The sequence below is a fragment of the Carcharhinus amblyrhynchos genome, unplaced genomic scaffold, assembly GCF_965287045.1.
Source record: "Carcharhinus amblyrhynchos unplaced genomic scaffold, sCarAmb.v2.hapA scaffold_41, whole genome shotgun sequence".
Taxonomy (NCBI): domain Eukaryota; kingdom Metazoa; phylum Chordata; class Chondrichthyes; order Carcharhiniformes; family Carcharhinidae; genus Carcharhinus; species Carcharhinus amblyrhynchos.
This window is the reverse complement of record NW_027649782.1, coordinates 2,823,126-2,837,341: the sequence shown is the minus strand read 5'-3', so window position 1 is coordinate 2,837,341 and position 14,216 is coordinate 2,823,126. Positions and strand designations below refer to the sequence as shown.

The 14,216-nt window shown below is 46.3% G+C and overlaps 1 non-coding gene across 1 annotated transcript; it reads right to left on the bottom strand.

Moving 5' to 3' along the window:
- Positions 1-7,280: 7,280 nt before the first annotated feature.
- Positions 7,281-7,472, bottom strand: LOC145335795 (U2 spliceosomal RNA). Its single transcript, XR_013885303.1, has one exon. It is a non-coding gene; the product is annotated as a U2 spliceosomal RNA (small nuclear RNA).
- Positions 7,473-14,216: the final 6,744 nt, after the last annotated feature.

Below are 14,216 nucleotides of genomic sequence, written 5' to 3'. Positions count from 1 at the left end.
AGATTAAGGACTGCCTGTGCATGTTGTCTTTATGGACTTGCAAAAAATAACAATAAGGGCCCAGACAACAGGGTGTCTGGTGTATTGGCTTCCTTGAGTAACTCACAGCTCGGACAGACAGTGGAGAGGCAACATCTTGACTACCACGAGGTGGGTTCCCATCGAAGGCAGCACTGCAGAGTCCCCGCAGTGTGGGGAGCTATGTTAACACCTGCCGAGCTCCCTTGATTGGGCCAAATATGGTTCTTGTCACTGTCAGTGGAGCACAGGATGTAACCTCAGCAGTCAGCCACAGAGCCTGTCCAGCAGGTGGCAGCGTAACCAGAATGATTTCAGTAGGGTTAGGAATCGACCTCGCAAGCAACCCCTCGGGGGTTGTTCAGTGGCCGGGGAGGGAATGTGCTCAACACGGGTCCCAAGCCAGCACTGACCCCTGACCAACACAAGCACAACGCCCCCCCCAACCTCTCTCAATCCCTCACACTTACGCAGTCTCTGCAGTGCTGCCTTCAATGAGAACTCACCTTGTGGTAGTCAAGAGGTTCTCCGTCTATCCGAGCTGCGAGTCATTTGAGGAAGCCAATAAACCAGATGCCCTCTTGTCAGAGTCCTTATTGTTATTTTTTTTTGGAAGTCCATATAGACAACATGCACAGGCAGCTGTATAGGGCATTGGTGAGGCCGCAGCTGGAGTACTGTGCGCAGTTTTGGGCGCCGCACCTGCGCAAGGATATTTTGGCCTTGGAGGGAGTGCAGAGGAGGTTTACTAGGCTGATACCGGAGTTGAGGGGGTTGAGCTATGAGGAGAGGCTGAATAAACTGGGCTTGTACTCGTTAGGGTTTAGAAGAATGAGGGGAGATCTCATTGAGACGTATAAGATGATGAATGGGATGGATAGGATAGAGGTGGAGAGACTCTTCCCGCTCAGGAAGGATAGTAGGACTAGGGGGCACAGCCTCAAGATAAAGGGGGGGCGGTTTAGAACGGAGTTGAGGAGGAACTAATGGCTTTAAATTAAGGGGGGGTAGTTATAGGATGGATGTCAGGGGCAGCTTCTTTACCCAGAGGGTGGTGAGGGACTGGAATGCCCTGCCTGCTGCAGTTGTAAATGCGCCTAGTTTGGGGGCGTTTAAGAGATTGGTGGATAGGTTTATGGACGAAAAGGGATTGGTTTAGATTAGTGGGTCAATGTTTTTTTTTAAAAAATAAGACTGGTCGGCGCAACATTGTGGGCCGAAGGGCCTGTTCCGCGCTGTAATGTTCTATGTTCTATGTTCTATGTTCTTCTTCACTCAAAGGGTGGTGAATCTCTGGAATTCTCTGCCCGTTGAAGTGGTGGAGGCTGCCTCGCTGAATGTATTTAAGACGCGGGTTGATGGGTTTTTGATAAGAGAGGGGATTAAGGGTTATGGGGAGAGGGCGGGAATGTGGAACTGAGCCACGACAGATCAGCCATGATCTTACTGAATGGCGGGGCAGGCTCGAAGGGCTAGATGGCCTACTCCTGCTCCTATTTCTTATGTTCTTATGTTCTTAATCTGAGAACCCCAAAAGTTGACAGCCATGATAATACTCTTAATATGATCTACCTTTAGTACTCTTAATACCCTTAACACTCTGCATTTTCCTCTCCCTCTGAACAAAATAGTAACATAATCAAATTTCCAATCTATTGGCCAATCCTCGGAGCAAGAATATTTTACGAGATGCTAATATTTCTGTAACTTCCTCATCTACTTTCTAAAATATTTTTGAGGATGGGAGCAATCAGTCCACAGATTTATCTTAAGTCCCATTATTTTCTCTGTTTTTTTTTTAAACTTATAATATGTCCCACCCCACACCAATGTAGTGGCTGAGATTCCTCCCCACTTCACCCCAGGGGTTGATACCCATCTCCTTGCTCTCCTTCACTACTGCTGTGCTTGAACCATATTATATAAAGGAGTAATACGTGAGGGTGGAGTATCACTATTGCTCTACACAAGTGCGTTGGAGTGACTTCTTGCCAGAGAAAAGTGGGAAACATCCGGGAGGGGGGAAATGGCCATGCTGAACTCCCTAATGATATTGAAACCCAGTCACGTACATACTGATAAGCTTCATTCCCATTTTGGCTGTGAAGTGCTTCACGCTGGTACCAAGGGGAGATAGAAAACCGTTTGGCACCGTGCGCTACTTTGCCAGCTCGCTGCCCAGCTGAGGCCGCGAGGTGCTAAGATCGCGTCCCTTATCCCTCAGTCAGACAGCCGCTGCAGGTTCAGGTTTGCTAAATCAGCTGCTCAGGTCGTGAAGCAGCGAGTACAGCTCTGTGGGTGATCTAATACTGATGATGTGGGTATGCCGGCGTTGGACTGGCGTAAACACAGTAAAAAGTCTGACAACACCAGGTTTTAGTCCAACCTATTTATTTGATAATATTCTCACTAGCTTTCGAGGGGACAGCCTCTTCGTCAGGTGAATGGAGAGTTCTCCATTCACCTGACGAAGAGGCTGTCCCCTCGAAAGCTAGTGAGAATATTATCAAATAAATAGGTTGGACTAAAACCTGGTGTTGTCAGACTTTTTACGGTGATCTAATACGACAGCAAAGGCTTTGAGATGAACTTCATCAATTCTCAGCCAAAGGCTCAAATTGCCTTAAATTAAGAAAAGATCAATAAGCTGTGAATTGGATTATCTGATGTGGGCTGAATTTGCAGAGCTCTGGACAAACATTTGTTTCCAATTCTGTATGTGCAAGACAGCGCAAAGAGAGCAATTATTAAATGGGTATAAATATGATGGGGGGAAACGTGATCCCAAAAGTAGAGTGAGACTTTCCATCACATTTCTCCCCTGAGGGAGTTAAATTCGAAGGGTTAACTCCGTCCCTCTCTCCGCAGACCTGCCGCGTCTACCTGGCATTTTCCGTTTTTAGTTCAGGTTTCCAGAATTTGCAGTATTTTGTTGCTATGACCAGCAGACTGACAGTTTGGTGGTCTGCACCAGTGGGGGTGCAGGTTACCATCTCTCAGCCTGAGATCTCGAACCAGTGTTGCTGTTTTCTCAGACAGCGGGTGCCGTTAGGCAGGAAGTTGTGCCAGGGGTGGGTGAGGTGTGGGGCACTGCCTGGGGCCTCCCCCACATTCCCAAACTATGGCATTCCACTCCTCTTGATTAGATCCTCCATCTTTCTCTCCTCATCCATGCTGGACAGCTCCTCCAGACACATCTCTTCACGAACACATCACTCTTTTTGCATTGTATTAATCGCGCCTGACTCCACAATACCACTTGCCTCTTCCTCTTTCCTCCATATCCATCGTGTCTCTAGACTTAATTAAAGTTATAAGAACATAAGAAATAGGAGCAGGAGTAGGCCATCTAGCCCCTCGAGCCTGCCCCGCCATTCAATAAGATCATGGCTGATCTGAAGTGGATCAGTTCCACTTTCCCGCTTTCTCCCCTTAATTCCCCTGTCTATCAGAAACCTATCTACCCGTGACTTAAATATATTCAGCGAGGCAGCCTCCACCACTTCAACGGGCAGAGAATTCCAGAGATTCACCACCCTTTGAGTGAAGAAGTTCCTCCTCAACTCCGTTCTAAATCGCCCCCCCCTTTATCTTGAGGCTGTGCCCTCTAGTCCTGCGACCCTTTCGAAGCGGGAAGAATCTCTCCACCTCTACCCTATCACCAGTTCTGATGAAGGATCCTTGGCCTCGGATGTTCCTCTGCTTCTCTCTCCACGGATACTGTCTGACCCAGTTGAGTCTTTCCAGCATTCTCTGTTTCTCCGTTGGATTTTCCGAATTTGGCATTCGTTGCTGCCCCTTCCCTCCCTCCCACAACCTGACTGCCGACACTCCATCCAACAGGCCTGACCTGACACCCAATTCTCCATCCCCACCCCCAGGCCTGACGTCCTTCCTCGCCCTCATTCACCCCCAAACATGACCCCAACTTACAACCGCCCCCCCCCAATCTCACCCACTCACTATATACAAAGAACATTAGATCTCAGGAATCAGCCCTTGGCTCACCAAGCTTGTGTCGATGTCTGGAGCCTTTCGAAACTGAAGACCATTTGCCTCTATGTGGTCCATATCCCTCTATTCCCTGACCAACACATTTCCCTTTTCCCTGCCTTGTCAAAAACTTCATCTAATTTAGTCCCATAAAAAAAAAGGATCATGTTTCATTTACCTGCAAGTGCTGGCCTCGACTGTAGAACACAGAACATAGAACATTACAGCGCAGAACAGGCCCTTCGGCCCACGATGTTGCGCCGACCAGTTAAAAAACAATGACCCACTAACCTAAACCAATCCCTTTTCGTCCATAAACCTATCCACGGATCTCTTAAACGCCCCCAAACTAGGTGCATTTACAACTGCAGCAGGCAGGGCATTCCAATCCCTCACCACCCTCTGGGTAAAGAACCTACCCCTGACATCAGTCCTATAACTACCCCCCCTTAATTTAAAGCCATGCCCCCTCGTGCTAGATTTCTCCATCCGAGGAAAAAGGCTATTACTATCCACCCTATCTAAACCTCTAATCATCTTATATGTTTCAATAGGATCCCCTCTTAGCCACCTTCTTTCCAGCGAAAACAACCCCAAATCCCTCAGTCTCTCCTCATAGGACCTCCCCTCCATACCAGGCAACATCCTGGTAAACCTCCTCTGCACCCTCTCCAAAGCCTCCACATCCTTCCTGTAATGTGGGGACCACAACTGCACACAGTACTCCAAGTGCGGCCACACCAGAGTTGTGTACAGTTGCAACATGACGCTGCGACTCCTAAACTCAATCCCCCTACCAATAAACGCCAAGGCACTGTATGCCTTCTTAACAACCTTATCTACTTGATTCCCAACTTTCAGGGATTTATGTACACATACACCTAGATCCCTCTGTTCATCCACACTATTCAAAGTCCTCCCGTTAGCCCTATACTCAACACATCTGTTACTTCTACCGAAATGAATTGCCTCACACTTCTCTGCATTAAACTCCATCCGCCACCTCGCGGCCCAGCTCTGCAACCTGTCTAAGTCTCCCTGCAAACTATGACACCCTTCCTCACAATCTACCACACCTCCGACTTTGGTGCCATCAGCAAATTTACTAATCCACCCAACTATACCCTCATCCAGATCATTAATAAAAATTACAAACAGGAGGAGAATGTAGGAGAACGTTGCCCTACACAGATCTCACCCAGCCCAAGTCAGACGTTTAGTTTATTTATGAGTGTCATAACTAGAACGTAGAACCCTACAATGCAGAAAGAGGCCCTTCGGCCCATCGAGTCTGCACCGACCACAATCCCACCCAGGCCCTACCCCCATATCCCTACATATTTACTCGCTAATCCCTCTAACCTACACATCCCAGGACACTAAGGGGCAATTTTAGCATGGCCAATCGATCTAAATAGGGTTGCATTAACAGCGCAATGAAGTTACTATGAAAATCCTCGAATCGCCGCACTCTGGCACCTGTTCGGGTCCGCTGAGTGAGAATTTAGTACGGCCAATTCACCGAACCAGCACGTCTTTCAGACTGTGGGAGGAAACCCACGCAGACATGGGGAGAACATGCAGATTCCACACAGACTGTGACCCCGATCCCTGAGACAGCAGTACCACTGTGCCACAGCGTTGTCCTAAGTATTCTCTACAGGACAAAAAGAACAAGAAACAGCGGATGAACTGTTTCATGTCCAGAATGGAGGTAATCCAAGGTTGAACTAACACCAGGATTGGCACGGGCCCAAAATCTAAAGATAAACAGGCACAATTTAACAGTCAGTTAACTCAGATATTTACAATAAACATCCTTTCACCCAACGGTGCAAGAGTACGGAATAACTGAGAAAACAAAACACAACTTTAGAAACAAAGTTCACCCTTTGAAATTCCAAATAATGTCTTTTTTTCAAAAATATTGGAATCTCTTCCCACAGAGAGAGTCTCAATTAATTTAACCCTCGCAAGACAGTCTCGCCATCAGAAGAACAAGTCTGGTGAACCTTTGTTAGAGTAAACAGTGGCAGGCTTTTTCCTAGATTGGAGACAACTATCACAAGGGGTCACAAGCTTAGGGTGAGGGGGGAGAGAGGTATAATTTGGATATTAGAGGGAGGTTTTTCACACAGAGGGTTGTGGGGGTATGGAATGCACTGCCAAGTAAGGTGGTGGAGGCAGGCACGCTGGGTTTACTTAGATAGGCACATGAGCGAAACAGGGATGGAGGGTTATAGGAGACTGTTTTAAATAAGGGTCAGAGCCTCAGGACGTTCCTGGAAATCTAATGCTACATGTGTTGATGTTTTCCTCTTTTACTCCGCAGGTGCATCGGTCCACCTTGTTGTCTAACGAGGGGCATGCACACGGTGGGTCGTGTGTGGGCTACTCTTGGATGTTTCGAGAGTGGCCTAGTACTTCATGTTGTTAGTGTACGCTTAAAACTGGATCAGCAGATGGGCACCATGACAGCTCAGTGACTATCACTGATTGCTGTGCAGACACATGGATTTGGGCCGGTGTCTGTGGGAGTTTGCGCATTCTCCCCGTGCTTGCGTGGGTTTCCTCCGGGTGCTCCGGTTTCCTCCCACACCCCAAAGATGTACTCTTAGGCTGATTGGTGTAACAAATTGTCACTAAATTATCCCTTAATCTGGTTTCCAATGGGGGTACCATAAGCATAGACATGGGTCAAGGGTGGAGGAGGAAAAACACATTGTTAAGATGGCGGTGCGGGCTCGTTGGGCCGAAGGGCCTGTTTCCCGTGCTGTGTTGTTCTTTGTTCTCTGTTGTCAATGGCAATAATATCCTTTCTGAGGTAAGGGGACCAGAACAATTCTCCAGGTGTGGTCTAACCAAGCTGCGATACGACTGAAGCAAGACCTGAACACTCCTGTCACCAGGTTCCTTTGTACATCGACATTTTCTAATTTCTTTACCATTTGGGAACTACTCTGTCCATTTGTTCCTTTTACCAAAGTGGATAACCGCACATTTTTTTTCTCCACATTATATCCCATCTGCCATGTTCTTGCCCACTCATTAGGTCTGTCTAAATCCTCCTATCGCCGCTGTATATCCTCCTCACAGCACACATTCCCACCTAGCCTTGTATCATCTGTGGATTGGAAAGTTATTTTTTTGGATATATACTTTATTCCAATTCAATCCAATCAAATCCAATTCAGAGTCCCAGCGAGTTGAGACATTCCCAATCCAAGTTGACAAGACAGGGTTCTCATCTCTGATCCTGGGCTTGATCTACATGATCCAAGCTGATTGGAGTAGGTATAGCTCCTCCTGCAAGGCTTGATCTCATTTGCATCTTAGCCAAAAGGCTGAGATGGCGCTTTAAAAAATTGATTCAAAAGAAGCTGAAATGTAACCTAGTGTCTTCAACCGAGCACAGCATGTCGATACTACATTTGATCTGAGCCAAAAGGCCAAGAAACAAAGCATGGCAACGTCCACAATCATCAGGGGAAACTAAAGTCCCACTTTTCCTTGAATACCCTGTCCAATAGCCAGGTCTAAAACAGTGCACTTTCTGCGCCAATTTCTATAGCCTGCAGGGAAGGCAGATCACCTTAGGCCTGAAGGGGGGTCTTCCAACGCCGCTAAAAGCAATGATGCTTTTCACGGCTCACCGGGGAACCTGCTGGTCGATAGCGGGCCACCTTCACCATTGGAAAATTCACTCTGGGGTTGGGGGAAGGGGACTGGAAAATCCCAGCCACGAGGTTAACAAATCTCTCAAGTCTATCTTTAGAATCACCCTCGGGCGAATAGGATACAGATGTGCAGTCAATAAAATTTGATCTTTGATCTTTGCAACTGTACAGGGCACTGGTGAGGCCGCAGCTGGAGTACTGTGTGCAGTTTTGGTCGCTGCACTTGCGCAAGGATATTTTGGCCTTGGAGGGAGTGCAGAGGAGGTTCACTAGGCTGATACCGGAGATGAGGGGGTTAGCCTATGAAGAGAGATTGAATAGACTGGGTCTGTACTCATTGGAGTTTAGAAGGATGAGGGGGGATCTTATAGAGACGTATAAGATAATGAAGGGGATGGATAGGATAGAGATAGAGAGATTCTTCCCACTTAGAAAGGATAGCAGGATTAGAGGGCACAGCCTCAAGATAAGGGGGGGGGCAGTTTAGATCAGAGTTGAGGAGGAACTTCTTCACTCAAAGGGTGGTGAATCTCTGGAATTCTCTGCCCGTTGAAGTGGTGGAGGCTACCTCGCTAAATATATTTAAGTCACGGGTAGATAGGTTTCTGATAGACAGGGGAATTAAGGGTTATGGGGAGAAAGCGGGAAAGTGGAACTGATCCACTTCAGATCAGCCATGATCTTATTGAATGGCGGGGCAGGCTCGAAGGGCTAGATGGCCTACTCCTGCTCCTATTTCTTATGTTCTTATGATCTTTCTTTATCTATCCAAGGGCGACATAACTATTTATTTTACTGGTAAATAACTAGTTCAGCACTAAGCACCCCTCATCTGAACATGAGCATTATCTGGTGGAATATAGATTGGTGCAAGATAGTCATTTAGCAGCTCTTACAGAACCAGACAATCAGGTTGTATCTTCTCTGCTGCTTGCAGCTACTTCTAAAGAGATCAGGTGTCATGACATGAATCTTTCTAAACATCCTTTAATAGCCTTTCACAGTCATTGATACATAAGAACTAGAAACAGGAGTTGGCCGTTCGGCTCCTCGATCTTGCTCAGCCATTCAATAAAATCGTGGCTAATCTCGATCGTCTCCTAGTTCCTGGCAATGGCTGAAATATGTTTGCTATTGACTGCCACAATTACACACTGTTGTTGTCCAAAGACTTCTTTCTTAAAAAGTTTAATTATTAGTATCACAAGTAGGCTGACATTAACACCGTCATGAAGTTACTGTGAAAATCTCCGAGTCACCGCACTTCTGTTTGGCTACACTGAGGGTGTATTTAGCACGGCCAGTGCACCCAGCTGGCACATCTTTCGAACTGTGGGAGGAAACCCACGCAGACACGGGGAGAATGTGCAAATTCCACAGACGGTGACCCAAGCCAGGAATCGAACCCAGGTCCCTGGCACTGTGAGGCAGCAGTGCTAACCACTGTGTCACCCTCTTATTTTGTTAAAGACTTCACATTCTTTGGGAACATCTTTGAACTTTCCTAATCTAAACATTTTCTGTTTTGACTTTTTCAGCACAAACAATTCTCCGGAACACAACCTGACAGTAAAAACCTCTCATTAACATTCCAATGAACTGACTCCCATTAACTCATTGATTCAGTCTTAGTCTGGTGGAAATGTTCACATGAATCAGATGTTCTAAACACTGAAATGGTAGCACAGTGGGTTAGCACTGTTGCCTCACAGCTCCAGGGTCCTGGGTTCGATTCCCGGCTGGGGTCACTGTCTGCGTAGAGTTTGCACATTCTCCCCGTGTCTGCGTGGGTTTCCTCCGGGCGCTCCGGTTTCCTCCCACAGTCCAAAGATGAGCAGGTTAGGTTGAGTGGGCATGCTAAATCGCCCCTTAGTGTCCAGGGTAGTGGAGATTAGTGGGTATAATATGTAGGGATATGGGGGTAGGGCCTGGGTGGGATTGTGTTCGGTGCAGACTCGATGGGCCGAAGGGCCTCTTTCTGCACTGTAGGGTTCTATGATTTCTATGAAAGAAATGTGAACTCAAGAAACAGAGATTCCAATCTCAATGGTGATCATTCTCTCCACTTGTACAACTCCCTCTTAAATGACATTTGGGGGCAAATTTTCCCGTTCCACTGGAATTGTAATGGGCAAGGGGTGGTCCATTGAGCTCAGGTGAGCCTTCCTGATTTTGGTACGGGCATAACTGGAAAAACCCACCTTTAGTGCATATCTGGCATCAAAGTGGTGGCACAGTGGGTTAGCACTGCTGCCTCACAGCACCAAGGACTTAGGTTCAATTCCCGGCTTGGGTCACTGTCTGTGCAGAGTCTGCACATTCTCGTCGTGAGTTCCCTCCGGATGCTCCGGTTTCCTCCCACAGTCGGAAAGACGAGCTGGTTAGGCGAATTGGCCATGCTAAATTCTCCCTCGGTGTACCTGAACAGGTGCCCGAGTTTGACAACTAGGGGATTTTCACAGTAACTTCACTGCAGTGTTAATGTAAGCCTACTTGTGACTAATAAATAAACTTTAAGGTAGTTAAATAGAATGATCAAATATCAATTATCTTTGCATCATCCCATTTCTAGAATACTTTAAACAGACGTATTTCAAAAACTGTGTGTAACTAGTAACAAAATAGAACTTGCTGATCACAACTGAGAAAAATCAGGCTCTGAACCCAATCACAGCACTAAGAACCACCACTTCAATACCCAGGGGAGAGAACATACTGCTGGTGTCAATTCTAACTTTTCAATTCTGCCATCACAAACATAGAAATGTAGAAAATAGGAGCAGGAGTAGGCCATTTGGCCCTTCGAGCCTGCCCCACCATTCATTCCCATCATGGCAGAGACACACAGATCAAATCCTCACTTTAAAATAAGGGGATTAGCGGAGACAGTCTTAGAAAGGCTCTCGACAGATAGCCAAGCTTGTGAAATCCCTGAACCAAGGATTACGACAGAAACAAGTTAGGATTCTACTCCACTGGAACGGCCAACATCTCCGGAAGCTGACAATGAAGGAACTGCAGAAGATAAAATATCTGATATCCGTGAAGAACAGAGGATGTCAAAAACCTGGAATGTTGTATCTTACAAAACCAAAATCGACATCCAACAAAAGGACTTGTGTTAACTGTACATATGTCAATAATAATACTTAATAACGTAACTGATGTTCATAGTGGATACTCATTAATGTTTAAAGTTTGTTGTCATCTTACTCAAGTAAAGGTGGGAGGATGTTATATATTATAAATCATAGAATTCTACAGTGCAGAAAGAGGCCCTTCGGCCCATCGAGTCTGCACCGAACACAATCCCACCCAGGCCCTGACCCCCATATCCCTACATATTATACCCACTAATCCTCTAACCTGCACATCTCAGGACACTAAGGGGCAATTTCTTAGCACGGCCAATCAACCTAACCCGTACATCGTTGGACTGTGGGAGGAAACCGGAGTACCCGGAGGAAACCCACGCAGACACGAGGAGAATGTGCAAACTCCACACAGCAAACTCCATAAAGCAATGTATCTCTCTACGTTCAGTCACATGATGTGTTGTGGCATCACTGGAGGCATTCAGGGGTATTTAATTTCTTCTATCTTGGAGCTCAATCAGGTAACAGCCTGTAAATGAAGCTGTGTTGGTTTGTTTCAGTAACTCACAACGTGGGAGCTCAGAAATCCTTTTTCCTCGATGACAAATCAGTCAGAAACAACTGCACTTACACAACACACGGAGGAGTGTTTCTGGACTGCATCCATGAGTATGACGCACAGCAGACGTATACTCACAGGGAAACAGTGTCAATCTTCTTATTTCCTAGTCAGAAGGTTATGGGTCTCTACAGGTTTGACCCAATAATCCAGATTGAATGTAGAACATAGATAAACTACAGCACAAACAGGCCCTTCGGCCCACAAGTTGTGCTGATCATATCCCTCCCTACTAGGCCTATCTATAACCCTCAATTCTATTAAGTCCCATGTACTCATCCAGAAGTCTCTGAAAAGACCCTATCAAATTTGCCTCCACCACCACCGACGGCAGCCGATTCCACTCACTCACCACCCTCTGAGTGAAAAACTTACCCCTGACATCTCCTCTGTACCTGCTCCCCAGCACCTTAAACCTGTGTCCTCTCGTAGCGACCGTTTCAGCCCTGGGAAATAGCCTCCGAGAATCCACCCTATCTATTCCTCTCAACATTTTATAAACCTCTATCAGGTCACCTCTCAACCTTCGTCTCTCCAGGGAGAAAAGACCAAGCTCCCTCAACCTACCCTCATAAGGCATGCCTCCCAATCCAGGCAACATCCTTATAAATCTCCTCTGCACCCTCTCAATAGCTTCTACATCCTTCTTGTAATGAGGTGACCAGAACTGGGCACAGTACTCCAAGTGGGGTCTGACGAGGGTCTTATAAATCTGCAGCATTGACTTGTCATCAGGGTGCCACACTGTCAGATGGTAAATATTTGATGGTAAATATTCATCATGGAGTTCGGTTTCGAGTGGTGTGCCTCAGAGATCTGTTTTGGGGCCACTGCTGTTTGTAATTTTTATTAATGATCTGGATGAGGGTATAGTTGGGTGGATTAGTAAGTTTGCTGATGACACCAAAGTCGGAGGTGTGGTAGATAGTGATGAAGGGTGTCATAGTTTGCAGGAAGACTTAGACAGGTTGCAGAGCTGGGCCGAGAGGTGGCGGATGGAGTTTAATGCGGAGAAGTGTGAGGTAATTCACTTTGGTAGGAATAACAGATGTGTCGAGTATAGGGCTAACGGGAGGACTTTGAATAGTGGGGATGAACAGAGGGATCTAGGTGTATGTGTACATAGATCCCTGAAAGTTGGGAGTCAAGTAGATAAGGTTGTTAAGAAGGCATACGGTGTCTTGGCGTTTATTGGTAGGGGGATTGAATTTAGGAGTCTCAGCGTCATGTTGCAACTGTACACAACTCTGGTGCGGCCGCACTTGGAGTACTGTGTGCAGTTCTGGTCTCCATGTTACAGGAAGGATGTGGAGGCTTTGGAGAGGGTGCAGAGGAGGTTTACCAGGATGTTGCCTGGTATGGAGGGGAGGTCCTATGAGGAGAGGCTGAGGGATTTGGGGTTGTTTCCGCTGGAAAGAAGGAGGCTAAGAGGGGATCTTATTGAAACATATAAGATGATTAGAGGTTTAGATAGGGTGGATAGTAATAGCCTTTTTCCTCTGATGGAGAAATCTAGCACGAGGGGGCATGGCTTTAAATTAAGGGGTGGTAGTTATAGGACGGATGTCAGGGGTAGGTTCTTTACCCAGAGGGTGGTGAGGGATTGGAATGCCCTGCCTGCTGCAGTTGTAAATGCGCCTAGTTTGGGGGCGTTTAAGAGATCCGTGGATAGGTTTATGGACGAAAAGGAATTGGTTTAGGTTAGTGGGTCATTGTTTTGTAACTGGTCGGCGCAACATCGTGGGCCGAAGGGCCTGTTCTGCGCTGTAATGTTCTATGTTCTATGTTCTAGAGGTGCTATTGTTTCGACCAGATGTTAAGCCCAGGCAGCAATGGACCTCTCTAGTGAGTGTAAAAGATCCCATATAGTAACTGTTCTCTCTTTAAGTCTGAGGTACCTTTGAGGAAAATCAGGTGAATGCGGTGGGGCATGGCTCATTCCTTCTCAATTAATTTAAACACAATTTCAGTGATTTAAGAAAAATTACACAGTGTTATCCTACTGAGATTCACTCGTAATGGCTGTTCTCTAGTTTTACATTAGTTCATGCATTAAAGCCATGGGTAATATTGATTTCAATACCAGCTTGCATTTCTGCTGGTGCTATCAGCCACTCCATACAGGATAATCCAGATATTGGGACTGGCAAGTCTTTACATGATGGGAATAGTATTGTAATTGAATTTAAAATCTGCAGCACTCGCAGATGTGTTTTAAATCCCACTCTCTGTATATCATTTATGCCTTTGTATTACAGCACTTGATTTTAACCCTAACTGCATTTCACTGCCGAAATTGCCAAATTAGTTCTGTAACAAGAAATTTCAGCTTCTGGCAGCAAACATACAGTCATCGAAGGGGAGGTGATGGAAGGAGGCCAGTGTGGCATCCTTACTGATCAATTATCTCTGCAGGATCAGGCAGTTACAAGCTGTGTTAACTTTTACTTTGCTTTTTCTTAATCAGTCTCATCGACAGTTACGCAACTGATCTGTCCTGTATGTGCCAATTTTATAACTTCTTTGCTTTCCTGGCTACCCTTGTCCAATATCATTTCAGCCAGTAACTGAACTTTAATCAGGAGATGCCTGTTTTCTGAGTTCCCATTCAGCTTGCCATGCACCTTGAGAACTGTAGCTCTGTGAAACAATGAAGACATTCATAGAACGTAGAACACTACAGCACAAACAGGCCCTTCGGCCCACAAGTTGAGCCGATCATATCTCTACCTACCAGACCTATCTATAACCCTCAATCCCATTAAATCCCATGTACTCATCCAGAAGTCTCTAGCGAGTTCGCCTCTACCACCA